Genomic DNA, 21149 nt, shown 5'->3' with positions numbered 1-21149 from the left:
CACTGGGATCTTTCCAGAACAGTTCTTTTCAGGTAATATTGAAGATCAGTTTGGCAGGTTTTCCGGGCGAAATGCGGCATCAGGGGTTTCTAGCAGGCCTTTCAGGAGGAATGCAGCATCTATTTCCCTATTTCTTATTCTCACTTCAAAGAGCTTCTCAAAGAGTTGGAAAAGCTGGAAGGCTTTTCGAAGAGATGGAAAAGGCTGAGCTGGGGTGACTGCTCTCTTGGCTGGTTTTTAAAAACTCCTTTCAAAACACTCCACACCCCAACTCACTGTCCAAAGCAAAACCAAAAACAACATCTCAAGAGTCAAGCCTCCTGACGCCAATAAATCTTGACCTGTCACTTCTTAGTAAACATCTTCCCCAGGTTAAAAAAAGCCCGCTGTTGGGTATTTATCTGAAGACAAATGACTTCCAGAAAATGTTGTTTTCAAACAACACCCCTCTGTGTCCCTTCAATGACCCCAGTGAAAGAAACATCCAAAGAATCCTTTCCAATTTTCCCAAATAAAACGTCCATAATTCTAAAATACATGAGTCCTCAAAAAATACTCAAAAAAAATATAGAAGTATCATCATACTACCCATGCTACTCTGAAAGATGGAACTAGCAATACAAGTTGGGCTCAGCTTTTAAATTTATTTACAGAAATTAAACAAGTAGGACACATGGAGAACACCAAAGCTAATGTACAATGACTACTGTAAAAGGACTGGTCTTTTGATACTACACTGCTCCCAACTGCACTGACTCTTGAACAACAGCTTGCTACATGCTCCAGTATTTGTTTTCTGTTCTTTTCTAGCTTCTGATTCCCATGCTTTCTTAATTCAGTCTTTTTCTCTTTCTCTAGCCAGCAGCTTAAATGTCCCTTAGCCTTTGAAACGCATGACAAATTCCAGGTAAACACAAATCATTCATATTTCTGTTACAGATCGTCTGACAGTACCATTTCCAAGGTGAATGATCCATAAGAATATTGTTCAAACGTCACACAAAGCCTTTCCGACTTAGTTAATACATTAATACTGTTTAGAATCTGAAGCCAAGAGCCACCTTCTGGAAGTTGGTCAAGTCAAAGTCAGATGCCACCTTACACCTTTCCACTTATACAGAGCACAGTGTATTCATTTACACTTATACACACACACACAGTTAGTTCTCCCTCTTTTTAGTGACAATACCATGGAATTTGTGCAATTCTACAAATGCTCCTTTAGCTCTGCATTATACATCCAGTAACAGAAATATATAGGATCCCAATTCGACAGCGCTATTTTGAAAGAACCAAAGCAGGTATTTTGAAAACTGAAAAACACTTCCAGTCCCCCATGTTACTCCCTTCCTTTGGCGAGCATTTGTCAGATGCTGCCTGCCCTAAGGGCACTGAGCAAGTCCAGATATCAAAGCGTCAAGTACAGCCCAATCACAACACTGAAACAGATCTATAGCTTCTAAAGGGCAGGTAGAATCACCAGCACAACCGTAGGCCTGAGTGGCGTACAGCTGCAGAACTGGCAATCAGCCTCGGAGCCTACTAGCTATTCTTGGAGACCCAAAAGTAGCATGGGAGGCTTCAAGGTGGTACTTCATTTTTCAGGACACCTTTGCTTTGCTGCATAGCCCTCTAGGATCCCATGCTCTGAAGGTGTCCAAATATGGGGCGAATGTCAACATCTTCAGGTGCTTCTCAAAATGGCCATCATTCAGCAGCATGTACTGAGGCGGGACAGCCAACAAAATCCCAACCTGCCTCATCTACACAGCTGCCTTCCATCCGTTGTGGATATTTGTTCAGTGATGGCCAAATACTTGGTAAAACTGCTGAAGGTAGAAGCAAAAAAAAAAAAGTCTCTAATGTTAGGAGATGGGAAAAAAATTACAGTGGGGAAAATATAGCCTGACAGGAGTTAGCTGAGGCTGAATTATGTGGGTGGACAGGGAGCAGGAAGTTGCTGCAGGACTGCACTATCAGAGTCCAGTTGCAAAGATAAAAATAGTCAGAAAGCATTCATTCAAATGGAAAATAACGGCTTACAGATGTTGCATCACAGACACAATTTTTCCCCCCGATATTAACTCGGAAATGTACTGGGAATGGGGGTGGTGGGGAGGGGAGGGGGTTGCAGGTGGAGGTGGGAAGGTTGATTCCGCATGGGAAACCTGGAACTAAGTGAAGCCCGTCTATCTGTGGCTTTTTAAAACAGCCACTTCATTATCATTTCATTTCTGGGGTTGGTATCAATTGCGCAGCATGACACAATCACAAGTCCAGTATTTAAAGGGCCACTCCAGAGAGGCAATTTGTAGGAGTTTGGAGTTGGAAGCAAAAGAACTTTCAGTACATAATCTGGATGTTTGATGGCTGAGCCCCGCTTTGATGACACCTCACAATGTGCTGCTGGGGGTGTGGGGGGTGGTGGTGTGGGGAAGAAGCTGGAGAGAGATACTCTTCCTCAGCAATGAGAGGCAGAAATTGACTGCTCCTGCAAAGAAGGCATGGTTGGACATGGCCCAGGAGGTCAGCAGCTGGAGAACTGTGCCACCACGCTCCTGGATTCAATGCAGGAAGCGCTTTAGTGATCTAACCAGGTCAGGAAAGGTGAGTACAGTTGCATTAACCTACATTCTGCTGTACGATTCACCCCACCCCCTCACCCTCCCTTCTCAAGTTTAAACCGTCATGTCACTCCTCACACCCACTTACTTTGCACCCATCCTTCTCCTTCTATGCATTTCTACATACCCTCAGCTATTCATCCACCACTGGCACTCACCCTCATCCTTATGTCATTTCTTGTATTTCCCCAACAGTAACCCTCACCAAATCAACTGCTTCCATCAGTCTGTTCTTCCCCCTGTTGCAGAACACCAGGGAGAGGGAGAGAATTAGAGGGGATCCTCCACAGATTCTCTAACAGCAGAGGAGGTGGCAGTGGAGATCAGTGGCCTTTCATCATCCCTGGCACCAGAGATGCGGAGACAGAATCCTCCCAGTTGCATGGTGACGCAGTTAAATATCAATGTCACATGGCACTCAGCCAGCGAGTGAAATATGATCATGATAGGTTGCAACATGCTTAACTTGCTTGTACTAATTCATGCCTTTTATCTCTACCAGGGCCTTCACGCATGCAGCAGCAGTTGATGGACTTCATGGGCAATGAATCCTCAAAACAGCTGGTTCCTTCCTTCCAAGGGTGCACTGTCACAGGACTCAGGCTTACCATGCACCAGCGCAGCTACTCACACTTCGGTGAGATCAGTAAGGCAGACAAGTGTCTAGATATATATGGAGGCGCCCTTCAGTACACACTAGTCAAAGTATCTAGAATTCTGCATAAACATGCCCCATTAAAATTGAAAGTCAGTTGAAATTATGCTCCATTTGAACGATTAGCATTGTTTTTTACTTATTCATGGGATGTGAATGTCACTGGCAAGGCCCTAATTGCCCTCGAGAAGGTGGTGGTGAGCTGCTTTCTTGAACCACTGCTGTCCATCTGCTGTAGGTACACCCACAGTGCTGTTTGAAAGGGAGTTCCAGGATTTTGACTCAGACACTGAAGGAACAATACATTTTCAAATCAGCATAGCAGGTGACCTAGAGGGGAACTTGCAGAAGTTGGTGCTCCCATGCGTCTGCTACCATTGTTTTTCTAGGGTGGTCGAGGTCATAGGTTTGGAAGGCACTGTCTAAAGGAGGCTTGGCAAGTTGCTGCAGTGCATCTTGTATATAGCACATACTGCTGCCAGGTGCGCTGGTGGTGGAGGGAATGAATTTTAAGGTGGTGGATGGGGTGCTTATCAAGCGGACTGCTTTGTCCAGTATGATGTTAAGTTTCTTGAGTGTTGTTGGAGCTGCACGCATCCAGGCAAATGGAGAGTATTCCATCACACTCTTGACTTGTGCCATGTAAATAGTGGATAGGCTTTGCATAGTCAGGTGGTGAGTTACTTGCTGCAGAATTCCCAGCCTCTGACCTGCTCTTGTAGCCACAGTATTTATGTGGCTGGTCCATCTAAGCTTCTGGTCAATGGTAATCCCAAGGATGTTGATAGTGGGGAATTCAGCAATGTTAATGCCATTGAACATCAAGGGGGCATGGTTAGATTCTCTCCTGTTGGTGATGTTCATTGCCTGGCAATTTTGTAGCGCAAATTTTAGTTGCCACTTATCAGCCCAAACCTAAATATTGTCCAGGTCTTGCTGCATGCGGGTACAAACTGTTCAGTATCTGAGCAGTTGCGAATGGAACCGAACACTGTGCAATCAACAAACATCGCCACTTCTGACATTCTGATGGAGGGAAGGTCATTGATGAAGCAGCTGAAGATAGTTGGGCCTAGGACACTACCCTGAAGAACCCCTGGACTGATGTCCTGGGACTGAGATGATTGACCTCCAAAAACCACAACCATCTTCCTTTGTGCTAGTTATGACTCCAACCAGTGAACAATTTTCTCCCTGCTTCCCATTGACTCCAGTTTTTCTGGGGCTCCTTGATGCCACACTCAGTCAAGCGCTGCCTTGATGTCAAGGGCAGTCACTCTCACCTCACCTCTGGAATTCAGCTCTTTTGTCCCTGTTTGGACCACAGCTGTAATGGGATCTGGAGCCAAGTGGTCCTAGTGGAACCCAAACAGAGTACTGGTGAGCAGGTCATTGCTGACTAACTGCCACTTTATAGCACTATCAGCCATTCCTTTCATTACTTTGCTGATGATCGAGAGTAGACTGATGGGGCTGTAATTGGCCAGATTGGATTTGCCCTGCTTTTTGTGGACAGGACATAACTGGACAATTTTTCAGGCGATCAGGTAGATGCCAGTATTGCAACTGTACTGGAACACATATCTCCTGAAGGGATTGCATGCAAGCAACCTAACACGCTTCAGTTATACATGGAGGTCGATGGTTGGGTCCGGCTTCCTGATGAGCTTGTATTTTTCCTGTGTTCACCTCCCACCTGCTCAATGGGGTTAAAATCTAAACCCCACCACCCCCCACCAGCAGCTTTCTCCCCCCGCCCCCCTCCACCCACAACCCAGTGAACACAAGAAAAGAGTTAAAACAGAATAAGATAGGCACCAGGAAATTACAGGATCACTACTTATAAACTGGGACCAGATTCGATGAGAGGTTGTATTTTTCTCTGTCCAGAAACTCAAAGCAGAGCATTAAATCAAGGAGAAGAATCAGCAGTAGGCAAAATAAGAATAGGCCAGCATAAAAGAAAAACAACAAATAGGCAATTCCAGCATCTTTTGTTAAATACTTTCAGATCTCCTGTGGCGTTGCTCACAAAGGGTACACTTTTATAACAACAGGGTGTATCATCAACATGTGACATTTAAAGAAAGTATGTGCTATGTGCAAGATCTTTACTCTTGTACTGTTAGCTGAGGAAATTAGGATTCTTAAGGAGTTCAGGGCAGGGCAACAGAACTGAAAGGCTGATGGAGGGAACAAATGATAGCACAAAAATAAACTATTAATAAATCTCAAATATAGAGCTAATATTTCAACTATTTAACCTTCAAATTCAATGCTACTTTTATATTTTGTCCCCAAAGCTATTATTACACTCCAAAAGTAATTCAATGTGGGCAATATTTTCAATTATTCTGAGGTATGATAAGGTTCTATGTGAATTCAAGTATTTTTTCCTTTTGGAATTCTAACCTCCTTTCAAGTTACTCTTTTGTTGTATGCCTCTCCAACTTATCTAATTTATTCAGCCAAATTCCAACACTCCCTAAAGTTCTCCCCTCCTTTTTCCCTGTGCGTGTTCTATAGATTGTTCTTTATTATTCCCATTTTAATTGCCCTAATCATTGATTTGGGAACTGCTGGTTTGGTTTATGTAATATTACTTGTTCCTTTGGTGTGTGATCTATTGTAAGACTCACAGGACTACAAGTAATAAAGGTAGGCAACGTTTGGAATATAATTTTTCTGAAGACCACCAAATATCACATCGTGGCAATGTTTGATTTTTTTTTCTGAAGAACACATTAAGAGAGAACAAAGAGCAGCAGATTGCCTACCTGGAGTGACTGAAGATCCAGAAAAGCAGCTGACACGAGACCCTACAACAGTGCAAGACTACAAGCTTGGACCACAGACAGGACCCTGGGAGATATTGAAACTGTGAGTACAGTAGACAGTTTGTCAGGGGATTAGAGCTTTCAACTGATCTGGCAGTGGGTCAAAAAATTTGAAAAGCCATTACTGTTTTAGTTTTCTCTTTTTTTTTGCTTCGTGGGTGGGGCCTAAGCAGAAAAGAGAAGGAAGAACTCAACAGCGCCAATGGAGGTCCGCAGCACAGCGAGAAAGTCTGATTGTGGCAGCTGTTAGTACTGCAAGCTGCAGATGGCTATAGGAAAAAAAATTAAGTTTAAAAAAAAACTCAGTTAAAAAATAAACCAGCCTGTGTAAACAATGTTGTCTCACAGTTAAAAAAAGAGCTATGTAAAAAAAAAATAAGCTGTAATCTCTCTCTTAAAAGGAGCAGGCTGGCAGAAAATAAATCTGTCTAAACAAAGGAAAAAAAAGTGTTCCTGTGAAAAAGAAAACCTATAAAAAGTCTTACATTTTTAAAAGCAGGATCATTAAGACAATGGCTACATATATCCATTTATGGATTGGAAGGCATTAGACATTGCATCTGAATTTAAGCTGTTTTGACAATGAATGGAACTGTGTTTCCTGGATCAAGATGTGAGTGAACCAGAGAAACAAGCTATCGAGATGAAGATCGCAATGGGTGACGAGAGCCTGCAATGGATTAATACATCAGGATAGTCAGATGAAGATCAGAAGGACCCTTAGCAAGCTATGGACATTCCTGGAGCAGCGACTCAAGGTGAAGGTACATTTCCGAGTACATAGGCTTGAGCTGATGGCCTACCGGCAAAGGCTAAGTGGGTCTATTGACCAGTTTGTTGCAAGGTGCTGAGTCAAAGCTCAATTGTGACTTCACAGATATCAAATTGTCAGAATGGATTGTAGAACTAGTAATCGTGTCTACCCCACTAGACGCCTTTCAAAGACTCCTGCCAGAAAAGAAGAAAGGACACACCATAGATGCACTACTCAATGATAGAAGGAAATCTGAAGCCATCATGGCTGGGTGCCAAAAGTTACAAGCGTTGGGGCAGCTGCAATAATTGATATAGTAACCACGACTCAGAAGTCTGCTAAGCCTTTGGCAAATGTGGATTCACTTATTGAATTTGCAGTTGTCCAGCATACCAGGTCCAGTGCAAAGCTTGTGACATGCAAGGACATTGGGCAAGGCAGTGCAGAAGGCCGAGCTCAGATAATGCACACAGGAATGGTGGCAGATCAGATGCAGAGAGAATGTCTGCAAGATGAGATGACAAATGCAACAAAAGGTATGCCAACACAAAACAAAAGCCTAGGCAGGTAAATCAGTTTAGCCGAGAAACAGATTATCAGGAGGATACAGATGAAGAATGCACTCATACAAATTCTGAGTAAGCATTTCACATAGTTAATTTAGATCAACATGTCAATGCTATTACGCAATCTGAGGCATTCGCCATGATCGGGATTGTGTGTCCGCAGAAGAGTGGCAAGCATAAGCTCACAGTAAAAATTGACACTGGAGAAAGTATAAATATTCTGCCCATCCGTGTACAGAAGGACATGTACTTAAAGAAATGGAATCTATGGTATGACCAACCACAGCTAGGCTGACTGCCTACAATGGTTCTCCAATCAAGTGCATTGCGATGATAATCTTACAGTGCAGCTATGGAGCTCCAAATGGCTACTACAAATGTTTTATATTATAACCACAACTGGACTAGCTGTCACAGGGCTTCCAGTATATCGAGATTTACGAATTGTCACAATACCTGAAGTCAGTAACGCCCCGACCATAGTACAAAATGTTCGGATCGAGTATATCAGGTTGATCCAAATAATGGACGACACAAAGGCTGGCAGTCTTGACACGAAGAGGCGGTATGACCGGGAGGCTTTCCTTGGGCTTCAGTTCATTGCAGCAAGTACCTGAAGGCCAGAGGGATTGCCACTGATTGGTGATATTGCCAGTCATTATTTTTCTAAGCTTTCCAAACAAGGGAAGATGAAGGCATCGTATGACAGGCAAGCAGGACTGGAATTAGCTCGATTGTGAGTAGGACAGAAGGTCAGAGTGCTCAATCATGCGTCGGGAAATAGGTATCCTGCAGAGGTTGCGAGGATATGCGACCAGCCCAGATCATATGAGGTCCAGACACCCAATGGTGCAATTCTCAGATGGAACCGAAGTCAACTCAGAGACATACAACAACATTACATGCGACAACCCTGGAGCATTGCAGACATGTTCAAAGACAAAGTCTGAGGATCAAGAGGCTAGAGCACAGAGTACAAATGTTTTTATCTTTGGAAAAAAGGAGGATGTTGTGGGACCACCTCAAGAACTGTATGTGAAAGTCACCAGAAGAAGTGATGTCACGTCATACATGACCAGCGAGCAGTGGGTGTAGCCCGACAGAGTGAGATGTGTTTAAGATGTGGCTCCTGCAGTATCTGTTTGTATATATTTATATATACTGGTTAAAATATAATAAAAACGCATGTTTTCTTTGAATATTACTGGTAGTCCAGCAAGTATTACAATAATTCACCTAGCAAAGGAATAAGTAATATTACAGTTTCGCATTTTTCTTGGCTATATATTTAGCTGGTTAAGTCAGCATTATAGTTTTTAAAAAATGTTCCGCTTTTGTTCAACTGAGATGTTTTCCTCCATTCAGTTCAAAGGCTGAGGGAGAATAAGTGCTTCTGCTTTCCTGCATTATCCAGCAATCCGACTGGTAATGTCAATATGTGAAATTAGGTAACAGGATCAGACCAGTCCCAAGTCAAGTAACCTGCTGATACTCATCATCAAGGTGGATACCTGAATAATGAGTATTTGGGCAAGATAATGAGAAGTGAGTAATTTGAATGAAACCATACCAAGTGAAGAGTCAATGCCTTCAGGAGAGGAACAGATGAGAGAAAAGGTAGAGAAAAACACAAAACCTAGATATTTAGATACCTACATGTCAATTTGGAAGGTCCCAGGTTCAAATCCCAGTATATGCTAAGTAAGCGGATCTTAACCAAGACAATGCAGGCATACTACAACTCACCTCCACACTCCCAAGCTAGTGCACCTACTGCTGCTTGCTCCAGTTAGAAAGTACAGCTTTGCTGATGTCAACTGAGACCAGGTTAGACCGCAACTGTTGTCCCTCTTCTCCCACAACACCCATTCCACCCCTCTCCTCTCCTGTGATCAAACAGTCAATCGACAATTACTGTCTAAGGGTCACACTTAAAGATCAGATCATCAATTTCAGAAGAGGACAAATAGCCACTGCAAAAGCAACAGAAAGAGAAACAAAGTAGAGGATTGAAGAAGGTACAGAAATTCTGAAATAATGCACAGGAAAAAAGTGTGAAAAAAAGAATATAGTTAGAAAATGATTAAGAGACTGAAAAAACTAAAAAAAATTGAAAACTAGAAACAATATGAGAAAAATAGCATTAGATGAAAAAGCAGAACAGAATAAAAACATAAAATGAAACAAAATAAACTGATAAAGGACAGTAGTAAAAAGAAAAAAAGTTAAATCAGTAACATTTAATGAACTTAAGAATCATTTGAAAACATGCAAAACTGAAAGGCAATATCAAACTGTACAGATACAGCAGTATCTTTTAAAAGTAAAACGAAAAGACAAGAAATATACTTAAAATTCAATTTTTTTAGAGATAATTTTTAAATATTGAATGCAATTGCTATGTTTAAGTTCCAATTAATGTTTCAGCATTTTGTGCTCTTAGTCTCAAATAACATTAATATCACTGCAAGTCTTATGCATATAATGTGTGTTAAAATAATTATTACAATGGTAATATGTTTCTTTGCACTTTATGGAATAAGACATCAAATGAACAAGATGTTTTATTAAACAAAGAATGCCCAAACAAAATCCACAGTAATAACTTTTAAAGAAAGTGGGTAATTATTTAACAATGCAAGATTTACACGGTTCTGGGTAAAAACCAAGGGAATGGGACTAAGTGGATAGATCTTTCAGAGAGCTAGTGAAAACACAATGGGCTGAATGGCCTCATTCTGTTCTGTAAAATTCTACAGCTCATGGAAGTCAAATCGCAGAAGTTAATCAATGCATATAGCTTCATCACAACTGAGTAAGGTAATTTGTTCTGCATTATAAACATTATATAACTTGGATAAGCCTCTGCAAAACTGTAGTTCATTGCCCCTATTTGTTTGTGTTTTAAAGCAAGTGACTGTGACATGTTTGCTTCACATTTTTCTAACCTAGAGTGAATACTAGTTTTGTTTTAGAATTCAAACTGGATTAAAAATCTGTGTCTTGAAGACATCATCACAACTTCAGAGAGTCACGCATGCAAAGTGTCTGTTATACTTGCTTCTGATTTGCTCAAATATTAGTATGGAGTTAAGAATGCAAATCGAAAAGCTATCAAAGGACAATCACCACCTAAGAACCACCAAGAAACAGCTACCCATAAACAATTATCCAAGAAAAGGGGCATCAATGATATTGCTCAAAATATTTTCAAAAATGTTTTCAATTGGGCTTTTGTTAGTAACATGAGAATACATTGAGGTAAAAATTCATTTCCAGCACAAAACAGGTGAGCCAGGAAAAATGCCGGTACCTGAATTGATACTTGGTATTATATTGGGCCTGACGAGCTGCAGACAACTATTGGTTGTCCCCAGGTAGCTTGCCAGAAAAGAAGCTTCGAAGAGCTGCCCTCAGCAAAGTCCCTAAAGGGGAGGGGGAGGGGGAGGGGGAGGGGGAGGGAAGGTGGCACTGCCCAGGATCGGGGAGACTGGCAATCATGGTGGCCAGGATCAGAGGGGATCTAGGTTGCAATCACCAAAAGTGGTCAAGGTCACGATAGCGGGGTGAGTAGGCATCTTGCAAACGATGGACAGCAGCAGACTGCAGTTTCAATGTGTGCTCCTCCTGGCTCCACATTCAGGTAAATATTTTTAACAAGCTTACCTTTTTGGTGTCAGTCTGCAGCGGTCTCTTTCAGGGCCGCCTGTAGACCTGGCTTGCCTGAATGCAGCTCGCTGCCTCAGGATAAACCAAATTGCAGAGGGAGCCTCAAAAAGGCATTAGGCCCTTTATTTGCATAAACATATGAGACTACCGCCTCTCGCAGACGTGAGACTATGAGCATGCACTTCTTGCCCACCATTTGGAGACTTAGGCCCATGAAAAATGGTTGCAGTGCTATTGATTTTCTAGTGAATAGTATGAAAATATTTAACATTACATTAAAATGCTTAAACTTATCCCATTAGAAATCTTTATAATAATGTTGAACCCAAAATGCCTGCCCTCGCTCAAGGGCTTGTGACATTTTTGTCTCTTACTTTGTTCAGCTGAGTGTTTTAGTTTGGAATTCTGCTATCCTGCCTTTCTCGCCACTGCTAATATGCAACCTCAATGACCAAAGAAGAGAGAACCCTGCAGCAAGCCAGTCCAGCACATGTTAAAAGCATTACATTCCATCCCAGCCCACCAAAAGGCCTGTTTGATAGCTTTCTTGATTGCTCCAATCTTGGTTCAGGTGCTCAGATAGGTTTGCCAGCTTCATTTGCTGCCCATACAGATCCTGTGAAGGCTTGATTCTGCTCCAACAGCAGCACCACAAGCATACTCCTAGTTAAAAATAAATTTCTTGTGTTGGCATAAGGGGTAGTAGACTACAGGTTCAATATTGACTCTAATAAATTCCAATATTAACTGCGTTATGGTAAAGAGAAATGACTAGTATCCAAACATCTCCCTTAAGAGGGGGGGAGGGCAGTGAGTAGACAATATCACAATGTGGTATCTGCACCTGGCAATGGCCTCAGAACAAACTGTCCACTCTGGCTGCAGGAAGGAGTCATATGACTGGGAAGAGGTTCAAAAACGAAATAGTAATTTCCGTTATCAATATGAATGAGTTTCATCTGTTAAGAAAATGTTCATCCTCCAAGCTTACCCAAGCCTACAGCAACGTAAAGTAGCTTATTTATTTTGCTACATGGAGCTGTTTGCATATTCTCGAATTCTTTCCATTTCCATTACACTGCTGCTGAATAAGCTGTAGTTCCCCATTATCTGGCTGCACCCAAAACACAGTCCCACCTAGGTTCTCAGTAGAGTGTGTGACTGGAAATTCCAAAAGGCCCTTCTCAAATTAGGTTTTTTTTCTTACAGGGATTTTTGGAATTGGGTTTATCTCCCAAGATTGCAGAGTCAGAAAAGCTGCCTCTTTGAAACAGCTTTGGCATTCGTTTAATGGGAAATACTATAAGAGTTTATTCTTTGCTGCACTCCAAGAAGCAAATTATTTTGTTGATCTTTTTACCCTGCTATGTTCCACAGGTTACATAATCTTATTCTAAAGTGGGTTATATAATTTTCCAAAAAGATAACCTTCCTTTGTGGTGACTCCCTTCGGAGGCCTCCTGGTCACTACTTCCTACAAATAACTTTTTATTCGGAAAGACTTCAGTAGCAAAAGTTCCTGGAATAATGGAATGAAAATGCACACCCACCACATGGGGAATTTTATCTTAATTGAATTCATCTCCATATTACACTGCCATTTTCAGAGACAATGATGATTTTGGTTCCATTCACATTACCTCTGACCACATGCTCCACCTCATTCGCTTGTCTATCCGCAATCTTTTTCAACTGTTGAAACGGTCTGCTTCTATTTAAACGCTTCATTCATATCACCTGATAATCTGCATTGTGCTAATGAAAAAAGGACCACAGTCTTTTCGTATTTATTTTTCCTCATATCAGACAGCGTCCTAGTGAATCTACATTGTAGCCTCTCAAGCCTCAATATTCTTCCTCTAGTGCGGAGCCCAATAATATGCACATCATTCTGAGGTTTTATTAAGGTTTTATATAGGACCATGATTACCTCTGGCATTCATATTCGATAATCTTGCGATAAAATCTAGAGTTCAATTAGTTTTGTTTTACAGCCATATCAACCACTAATGTTTTATGAACGTGCTCTGCCAAGTCACTCTGCTGTAACGCTTAGCCAACTTCCATTCAGAATATAATTAATGTTTTTAAAAACACAAATGCATCACCTCATACTTAGTAACAGTAAAATCCATCTGCCACTTTATAACCTCATCCTCCATTTTTTAATCTTCCATAAAAAAAGGTGGGATGTAGGCGGAGTACTGGATACCACACGATATTATGCCAAATGCTAATAGCTGCATGTTTTTTTCCTGTTTTTAAGGGAGAAAACTGCACACAAAAAAAGTGGTGGTTGTCCTGCCAACCTCTAAATTCTTAATATGCATGAGGAAGTAGCACTTCAAATGGTGGGAGTGCAGGCAATTGAGCTATGAGCCAATTGCCAACAAAACAAGTGCCTTTGCTACCTTTTAAACTCACTAACTCATATGCAGACACAGCTGTTCAACAACATCTTGCATTTACCTAGCGCCTTTAAAATGTCCTGAGCACTTCACAGAATTTGTAATCTGGCATCAATGCTTCTCATTTACTGCAATGTAGCTATGACCCTATCAGATGAACTTTGACATTGATACACGTAAAGCAATACTTGGACTTACAACCAAAAGCTTGGTCAAAGAGCTAGTTTTTTGGAGCACCTTAAAGGTGGAGAGGGGGACAGAGAGGCGGAGAGGTTGAAGGAAGGAATTCCAGAGATTAAGGTCTAGGCAGCTGAAGGCACAGCCACCAATGGTGATTAAAATTGGGGATGCTCAAAAGGCCACAATTGGAGGACTGCAGAGATCTGAGGGTTGTAGGGCATGAGGAGGTTACAGGGATAAGGAAGGGCAAGGCCATGGAGGGATTTGAAAATAGCAGCATAGTACTTGCTACGGTGCAGGCACCTTTTTGCTTTGTGCAGTGGTCTCCAGCTACAACCATCCTGCCACCAGGGAGAAATAGTAAGCTGAGCCATCTCAGAAGCATCTGTCAGAATTTGCTGCTTGGATGCATCCACCTTGGGGAAATCAATGAAAGAGGTCAGGAGGGAGCACCTGGTGAAACATACAGCACGTGAGGAGGAGCAAGTGAAGACAGCTATAGAGTAACAGGAAATCATGAATAAAGAGCTAATCCGGACAGGGCCCTTGGATTCTTACCTTCTGAGAACTGCCTAAAGAGGGAAGCGCACTAAGAAACAGAAGAACGTTAAGCAGTCTTTTGAAATTTTGAAAGTTCTCCACATGGTATGTTGGAGACACAATCTGCAAGGTGTTGCTCTGCCACCTGCGCATTAATGCAACAATTATTAGAAAACCTGCAGTTTGCAACAAAACCAGTAATAGTTCCACAGTTATCTGCATATGAACCCTTGATGATGGTGTTTTCCTTTGAACATTATTGAGATAATTATTGAGAGCCAAGATTCCAAATTACAGCAAACTATCATCAGCAAGGGATACTCTGCAGTTGGGGCGTAGGAGGAAGAGACACAGATGAGACAGTTCCCTCTCAGAGTGCTGTCACATATGCCCAACAACCTAAGAAAATTGAAAAAGTGACATTTGTGAAAAGTTGCAGATGTGCAGCTAGTTCAGGGACTGAAGTGCCTGATAGTAGATACAAGGCCATGTCATAACTAGCAAGGAGATTCAGTGCCACAGACATGCGATCAGACCCTTACTGAGGAACAGCAAGTTGCCAGTACATTTAGGTGGTGCACAAGATTAGGTAGGAGACACCACAAACCATACACTCTCCCAAAGCCAAGTGCAAGAATACATGCATAAAACGGTAGTAGAGAAATAAATCAACTGCAGCTTCGTTTGAACCTAACATGGAGATTTATGTTCAGAATTGGCACAATAATGTAGCTGGTGGTCAGTTGATAGGTCTGTACGGTTGCGGGGGCATTATTGATTCAGCTGAGTATGTTATTCATAGAGACACTATAGTGCGATTGACACCCAAGCACTGTTCCTACAAAGCACAATTACAGACTTATGTAAAAGTCCGATCAATGATTTATGTGTCAGACTCTGGCTACACTTTTTCTTCTTCCTCTCTTTACTTCACTTCTGTCACGAAGCCTTTAGGCCATCCCTCCTGCTGTGTGGTTATACCTCAATGCATGGAAAATTATTGAATACACTGCTGACAGATTAATTTCAACACATTTGTATAACTAAGCAACAGTGCCCACTCCCCCCATCTGCCCAAACAACAAAATTGCCAACTACATGTTCGACCAGAATTTGGGTAGAGGTTTGAGTGTTGTATCTGCATCCTGCATTTGTTAGAGGAGATGCTTGATTAAGTCGTCAGACAAGGCTGCAACAGGCATTCGTAGCCCTTTAGCAGCTAGTCGCTCAGTCTATCTGAACCTTCAAATAATGATGGCACAGTGGACTATCACAAAATGAAGGCATCATGGTTGCTGCCAGACTGTCACACGTTTATCTGCATCATTTTCTTCCTGTGGTCAGACGCCACCTGCATATTAATAGATTGAAAGTGTTCCAATTTATATATGCTATCGAGTTATTACTAGGGAGCATGATGGCCACCTGTGTGCCATCAATGACACTCTGCACGTTTGGTAAACTTACCACATGGATAAAAGTATTACATCCCCTCACATAATTGTTTGCTTTTCATGGGGAAAATTCTGAAAATGTTTCCCTGGGCAAACAAGGAGCTGGATTTTAATGTGTAGATGAAATAAGTGCAGCTTTTTGACTCAATCACGCCATTATCATTTTACTTCCAGGCCTCTGGACCAATTAGTATCAGCGATGGTGATACTGACTTGTAGGACGTGAACACAACTCCAGTACTTAAAGGGACACTCCAAACATGCAAGTTGAAGCAGTCGAAGTTGGCATGGAGAGACAAACAAGTCTTAGGAATGGAGTTGAAACAAGCAAAGACTGTGTCCCGCTTCATCAACACGTACATGGATGTGTTGCTGAGGGGCTGTAAGGACCTGGAGGGAGATACTACTCCCTAGTAATGGGAGGGAAAAGCCTGCTGCTGACAGAAAGAAGGTGTGGTTGGAGGTTGCTGAGGTGGGGGAGCGTCAGCAGCAGGTGCATGGTGCCATGCTCCTGGATCCAATACACGACCTAAGCAGAGTAGGAAAGGAAAGAGCAATGGCAACATTGCCTACATTCTGATGTGTGTATCATCTCAACCCCCTTCACTCTGCCTTCTCAAGCCTGCTCCAGAATTTCACTCCTCACATCAACTTACCTTGCAGCTGCACCCACCCCTCACATCCCCATCTATCAATCCACCACTGACACTCAGCTTCATTCTTATGCAATGTCATGCCTTTCCGTCATAGTCACCCTCAACAAATGCTCTCCATTCATCATGTGAACATATGCCATTAATCTCACTTTAAGATCTCTTCTTTCCCTCCTTGCAGGAGAAGAGAGCAGAGAACAGCAGGGAGAGGCAGAGGTGGCCTTCCATAGATCTCTCAATTGACAGCTGCAGCAGCGGCGGCACTGGAGATCAGCGGAGTTTCAGCTTGCCTGGCCATTGGAGATGGGGAGTTGGAGGCCTGCCAGCTACCCAGTGACAGAATTTAATATCAGGTCAACAGCAAGTGAAATATGATCATGTGCATAAGGATAACCTCGAGCATTTTTACCATGACAGCATTCATTCGTGTCTTGTGTCTCCCACAGGGCCTTGACACATCCATCAGCAGCTTTTCGTGGTCGTCCATGATGGCAATGACTGCTCAAAGGAGCTCATTCTCTCTGCAGACACACCATCACAGGACTCCTGCAGACCATCCATCACCTCAGGTAATCGGAGATCGGTGAGACTAGCTAGAGAGATAGTTGGGTTTTCACATGGTGACATACTTCACAAACGAGTATGAGCAGATGGTGGAGACAGGGATAACAGTGGAGTCCACATCGGGGGCCACAGGAAAGTGCATTGAGCATGATTGCACAGTGATTGGAGGAGTCAGTCTCAAACATGAGTGGAATGATGTCGCAAGCCATTGCAAAAGTGTCTTCTTCCATGGATAAAGTGGCCAACTGTATCGAGCATCAAACGTGGGAATCAGGAGTGCATGCGGGTCTTCAATGATGGCTTGCACACTCTGAATGCCATTTAAGTAGGATGAATGATGCCCTAGCCTTGGTCAACAGCTTCCTACTCATCTGCAGCAATGTGTTCTTAAGCACATTGCCAGCAGATAAATGGGCTAGGCCATAAGAGGGATGAAGGTGAAAGAGGGCATAATCTCCCCTTCTCAGCTGTTGCACCCCTCACCCAGACGGTACCCAACGTGCTGCTTCCTGATCCAATGGCCGAGTCTGCCCTGCACACATGCAGGTGCAGCAGTCTTTGGCTGGCCCCGCATGGGCTCTAAAACCCAGAGGGCATCAGCTAGGAGCAACTCAACAGTCAGAGCAGGGATCCGAGCAGCCTGCCTTACCCTCTGCAGAAGCCACAGGGATCGCATCATGTAGAAGCATGAGGAAAAACAGTAAAGATTTGTAGCTGCACAAGGATGTCAGATGGGTGAGTTACACAATGTTATATTATTAAGTTTCATTGTATATTTGAAGCGCAAAAATATTTTTGCACGGTTGGGGGACAGCGTTAACAGCGAACAGTCAATGCTCGCTGTCATTACCCCTCTGAAACTGGCCACAACTTCAGGATAATCGGGCATTCGCAGATTACCACAGAAATGCTGAAGTTGCAGTATGTCACTCAGGGCTCCAACACAGGCTGCACTGCGGACCTCCCCCCACACCCGACAATCACTGAAATCAGTGAGAATTTTAACTTTCCCATTAGCACATTGCCATTTGAAATTCCATAAAAGGGGTTCACTCAGGGGTAATGGGGTTTTTAACAGTGATGTGATTAATAAAATTTGATGAACAACAGAACTGACAGTGAAAAAAATAATTTTATATTCATGGAGTATTGTTAAATGATTTATTTTTATTTTATGCCAATGATTTATGCCAAATTTTTAAATAACCTTTTGCTAGTCTTTTCCAGAATTTTTAGCGTCTACTTTCACCCCATGTGTATGACCCAATCTTTGATTTGCTCCATGTAAGTGTTACGACCAAGCGAGAAAGGGGTCTCGGGGTTCCTTTCAGCCGTCACCCGGTCTTGCTGTAACAGGGTTTTTGTTTTGTTTTTTTTACACACCATGTTTTTAGCTCCCCCTTGGTGAATCCTTGTTCACTGCTTTCCAATTATAAGGCAAAGAAACCAGCACAAATAGGCTTTCTTCTTAGGTTTAAAGAAGAAAAGTTGAAATTTATTAAACTTAAATTTAAACGCTAATTCGGTTAATGCCTACAGACACACGCAGCGCCCCATGCTAGCATACATACACGATACACACGTGCAAATAGACACAGAAAAAAGAAAAATAAAGTGGAAAGGTTTGAGGCAATCTCTGAAGAGAGTTTTCGTTACGGTTCTTCGAGCTCACTGTAGAGTCCTTGATTGTAAGTAGATCTTATTTTTCGTTGGGGCCCAGTATTCTTCTTAGTCGCTGTAGGAGACTTTTCTCTCTTGGGGTTCATGTGTCTTCAGTGGATTCAGAGCCTTGTGAGAAAGAGATGGGAGCAGACAGGAGAGAGATCTTCTCAGTCCAGGAGTAAACAGACTTTCTGCCCAAAACTGTTGGTATAAATTCAAAAAATTCAAGTTGCCCAGCAGGTTAGTCATGTGACTAGCTGGTTTGACCATGTCTGTTTGTGTAATCAACCATCTTAGCAGTCAACCTGGAATGCGAGCTCCCCCGCTTTCAACGTCTGGGGATCAAAAGTCCATTGTGGGTTAAATGTGTCAGGGAATGGCTGCTTTGTCCTTCAAAACACTGTCTGTTAATATGCAAATGTCTTTTCCAGCCACAGCTGATCTGTTTAACAAGTCTTCCTCACTCCAGTAACAGTTCAAAATCAAAGTTCATGACAAAATTAACATGCTTCAATCTTAGCAGGTGGGGGTCTGGCATGTCAGTAACATTTTTAGAAGTGATTTTATTTTACTTCTTTTTGTTGCCTGTTTGGGCAGGAGGGGATGGGGATGATGAGGAGGTCTGTAAAAATCCTTTAATGTGATTGGCTGCTTGGACAGCTTGATGACATCACTGCTGTTCCATGCTAGATACGCCTTGTAAAGAATGTTGAGATCAGTTACAGTCTCACTGCACAGCGATAGAGCTGAACTTCTTGCCAGAGAGATTGTTAGATCTCTCAGCGAGCTTTACTTCATGGTCAGCTGTGAGCACCCTCGCTTCGCTGATGACTGCAAATGCCATTATTTTTAAGCACCACTTTCCTTTCTTACCCATTCTTGGTTGCTGGTTGGCAAGTGGCCTTTTCAGTTGTGTCATGACAAATGGGAAGACATAAATTGATGGCGACCGGTGGGTGGGGGAGGGCGGTGGGTGGGTGGGTGGGGGGGGGGGGGGGGGGGGGGTGTTGGTGGTAGCGCTGTGAAAAAGATTTTTTTTTTAAGATTTAGATTAAGAGATACAGCACTGAAACAGGCCCTTCGGCCCACCGAGTCTGTGCCGACCATTAACCACCCATTTATACTAATCCTGCACTAATCCCATATTCCTACCACATCCTCACCTGCCCCTATACTCCCCTACCACCTACCTATACTAGTGGCAATTTATAATGGCCAATTTACCTATCAACCTGCAAGTCTTTTGGCTGTGGGAGGAAACCGGAGCACCCAGAGGAAACCCACGCAGGCACAGGGAGAACTTGCAAACTCCACACAGGCAGTACCCAGATATGAACCCGGGTCGCTGGAGCTGTGAGGCTGCGGTGCTAACCACTGCGCCGCCCCTTGCGCCACTGTGTCCCTTGCTTTGTGTTAGTGGCATGGGGGCCGGGGCAAAAGTGGCTTTTGCATGTGGTTGTTAAATGGATGCCCAAGTGGAACATCACTATAATCAGGGCATCCCAGGCAGCAATATGTGCCACTGGTGGTGCATTTGCCTGTATCACCGACTGCCTCCTCATCTTCCTCCTCCAAAGTGTTGCTGTGCCTTGTTCGTCCTGCCAGTCCAACCTTCACTATTGTGCAACATTATGCAGTGTGCAGCACACCACAACCATTCTAGAGATCCAAGCTGATGGGCATCTCCAGATCCATCCGGGAACCTGATGCGCATCTTCAGATTGCCAGTGGCTTCTCAATGGCACATCTCATGGTTATACGGCATTCAATTTAGCACACCCGAGCCTCATTCTTCAGTTTCTGGGTATGCGCGGTCTCCAAGCAGCCAGCTGGTAACACTGCTTCGAGGTGTGAAGACGTCTGGGAGTGTGGACTGCTGCAGAACATATTCATCACGGCAGCTGCCCAGGAATCTTACAACTGTATAAAGATCTTCTTGTGATTGCACACGGCCTGCACAGTGATGGAGTAGAAGCCCTTGTGGGTGATCTGTGGCTGCCTCATTTGCCACGTATATGTAGTCGATCATGCCTGCACCTATGGGAAGCCAGCCAGAGCCACAAATCTGAGCGCCTGCTCATTTTGACTGGCATTATCTTAAAGCGAAGTTCACATAATTGCCAGTGAATCACCAACTCCAGAGCAGATTTTCTTGACTGGCTATGACTTTGGACAGAACCTTGTAGTCAACATTAAGCAGTGAGATGGGCCGCCAATTTCTGATTTCTGCCCTCTCTCCCTTCCGCTTTGAAATGAGGGTGATGATGCCTTTCCTCATGGATTCTGACATGCTGCCGACCAGGAGCATACTCTCGTCTACTTCCAGCAAGTCCGGGCCGACCCAGTCCCACAGGGCCGAGTACAACTCGACCGGTAAGCCGTCGCTTCCGGGAGTTTTACTCGTCTCGAAGGACTCGACGGCCTTTGTCAGCTCGTCCAGAGTTAGCGGCTTGTCCAGTCTCTCCCACCTGCTGTCATCTAAGACCTCTGTGATAGATGACAGGAAGGACTGGGAGGCTCTGCTGTCTGTGGGCTTCGCGTCATACAGCCCAGCATAAAAGGATTTGCTGATCCTGAGTACGT

The 21149-nt window shown here is 43.2% G+C and overlaps 1 protein-coding gene across 5 annotated transcripts in view; it reads right to left on the bottom strand.

Moving 5' to 3' along the window:
* LOC137380605 (serine/threonine-protein kinase 32C) overlaps window positions 1-21149 on the bottom strand; it is a 389529-nt gene that overhangs the window by 354674 nt on the left and 13706 nt on the right. The window contains exon 1 of one of the 5 annotated variants that reach the window (XM_068052682.1): window positions 7893-7914. The exons of the other annotated variants lie outside the window; for them this stretch is intronic. The gene's annotated coding sequence lies outside the window, so the exon portion shown is untranslated. Of the gene's footprint in view, window positions 1-7892; window positions 7915-21149 lie in introns of those variants that run through there. 5 annotated transcript variants of the gene reach the window in all.

This window comes from Heterodontus francisci, chromosome 20 (assembly GCF_036365525.1).
Source record: "Heterodontus francisci isolate sHetFra1 chromosome 20, sHetFra1.hap1, whole genome shotgun sequence".
NCBI lineage: Eukaryota > Metazoa > Chordata > Chondrichthyes > Heterodontiformes > Heterodontidae > Heterodontus > Heterodontus francisci.
Note: the sequence above shows the minus strand (reverse complement) of the source record. Positions and strands in the feature narration are given on the sequence as shown.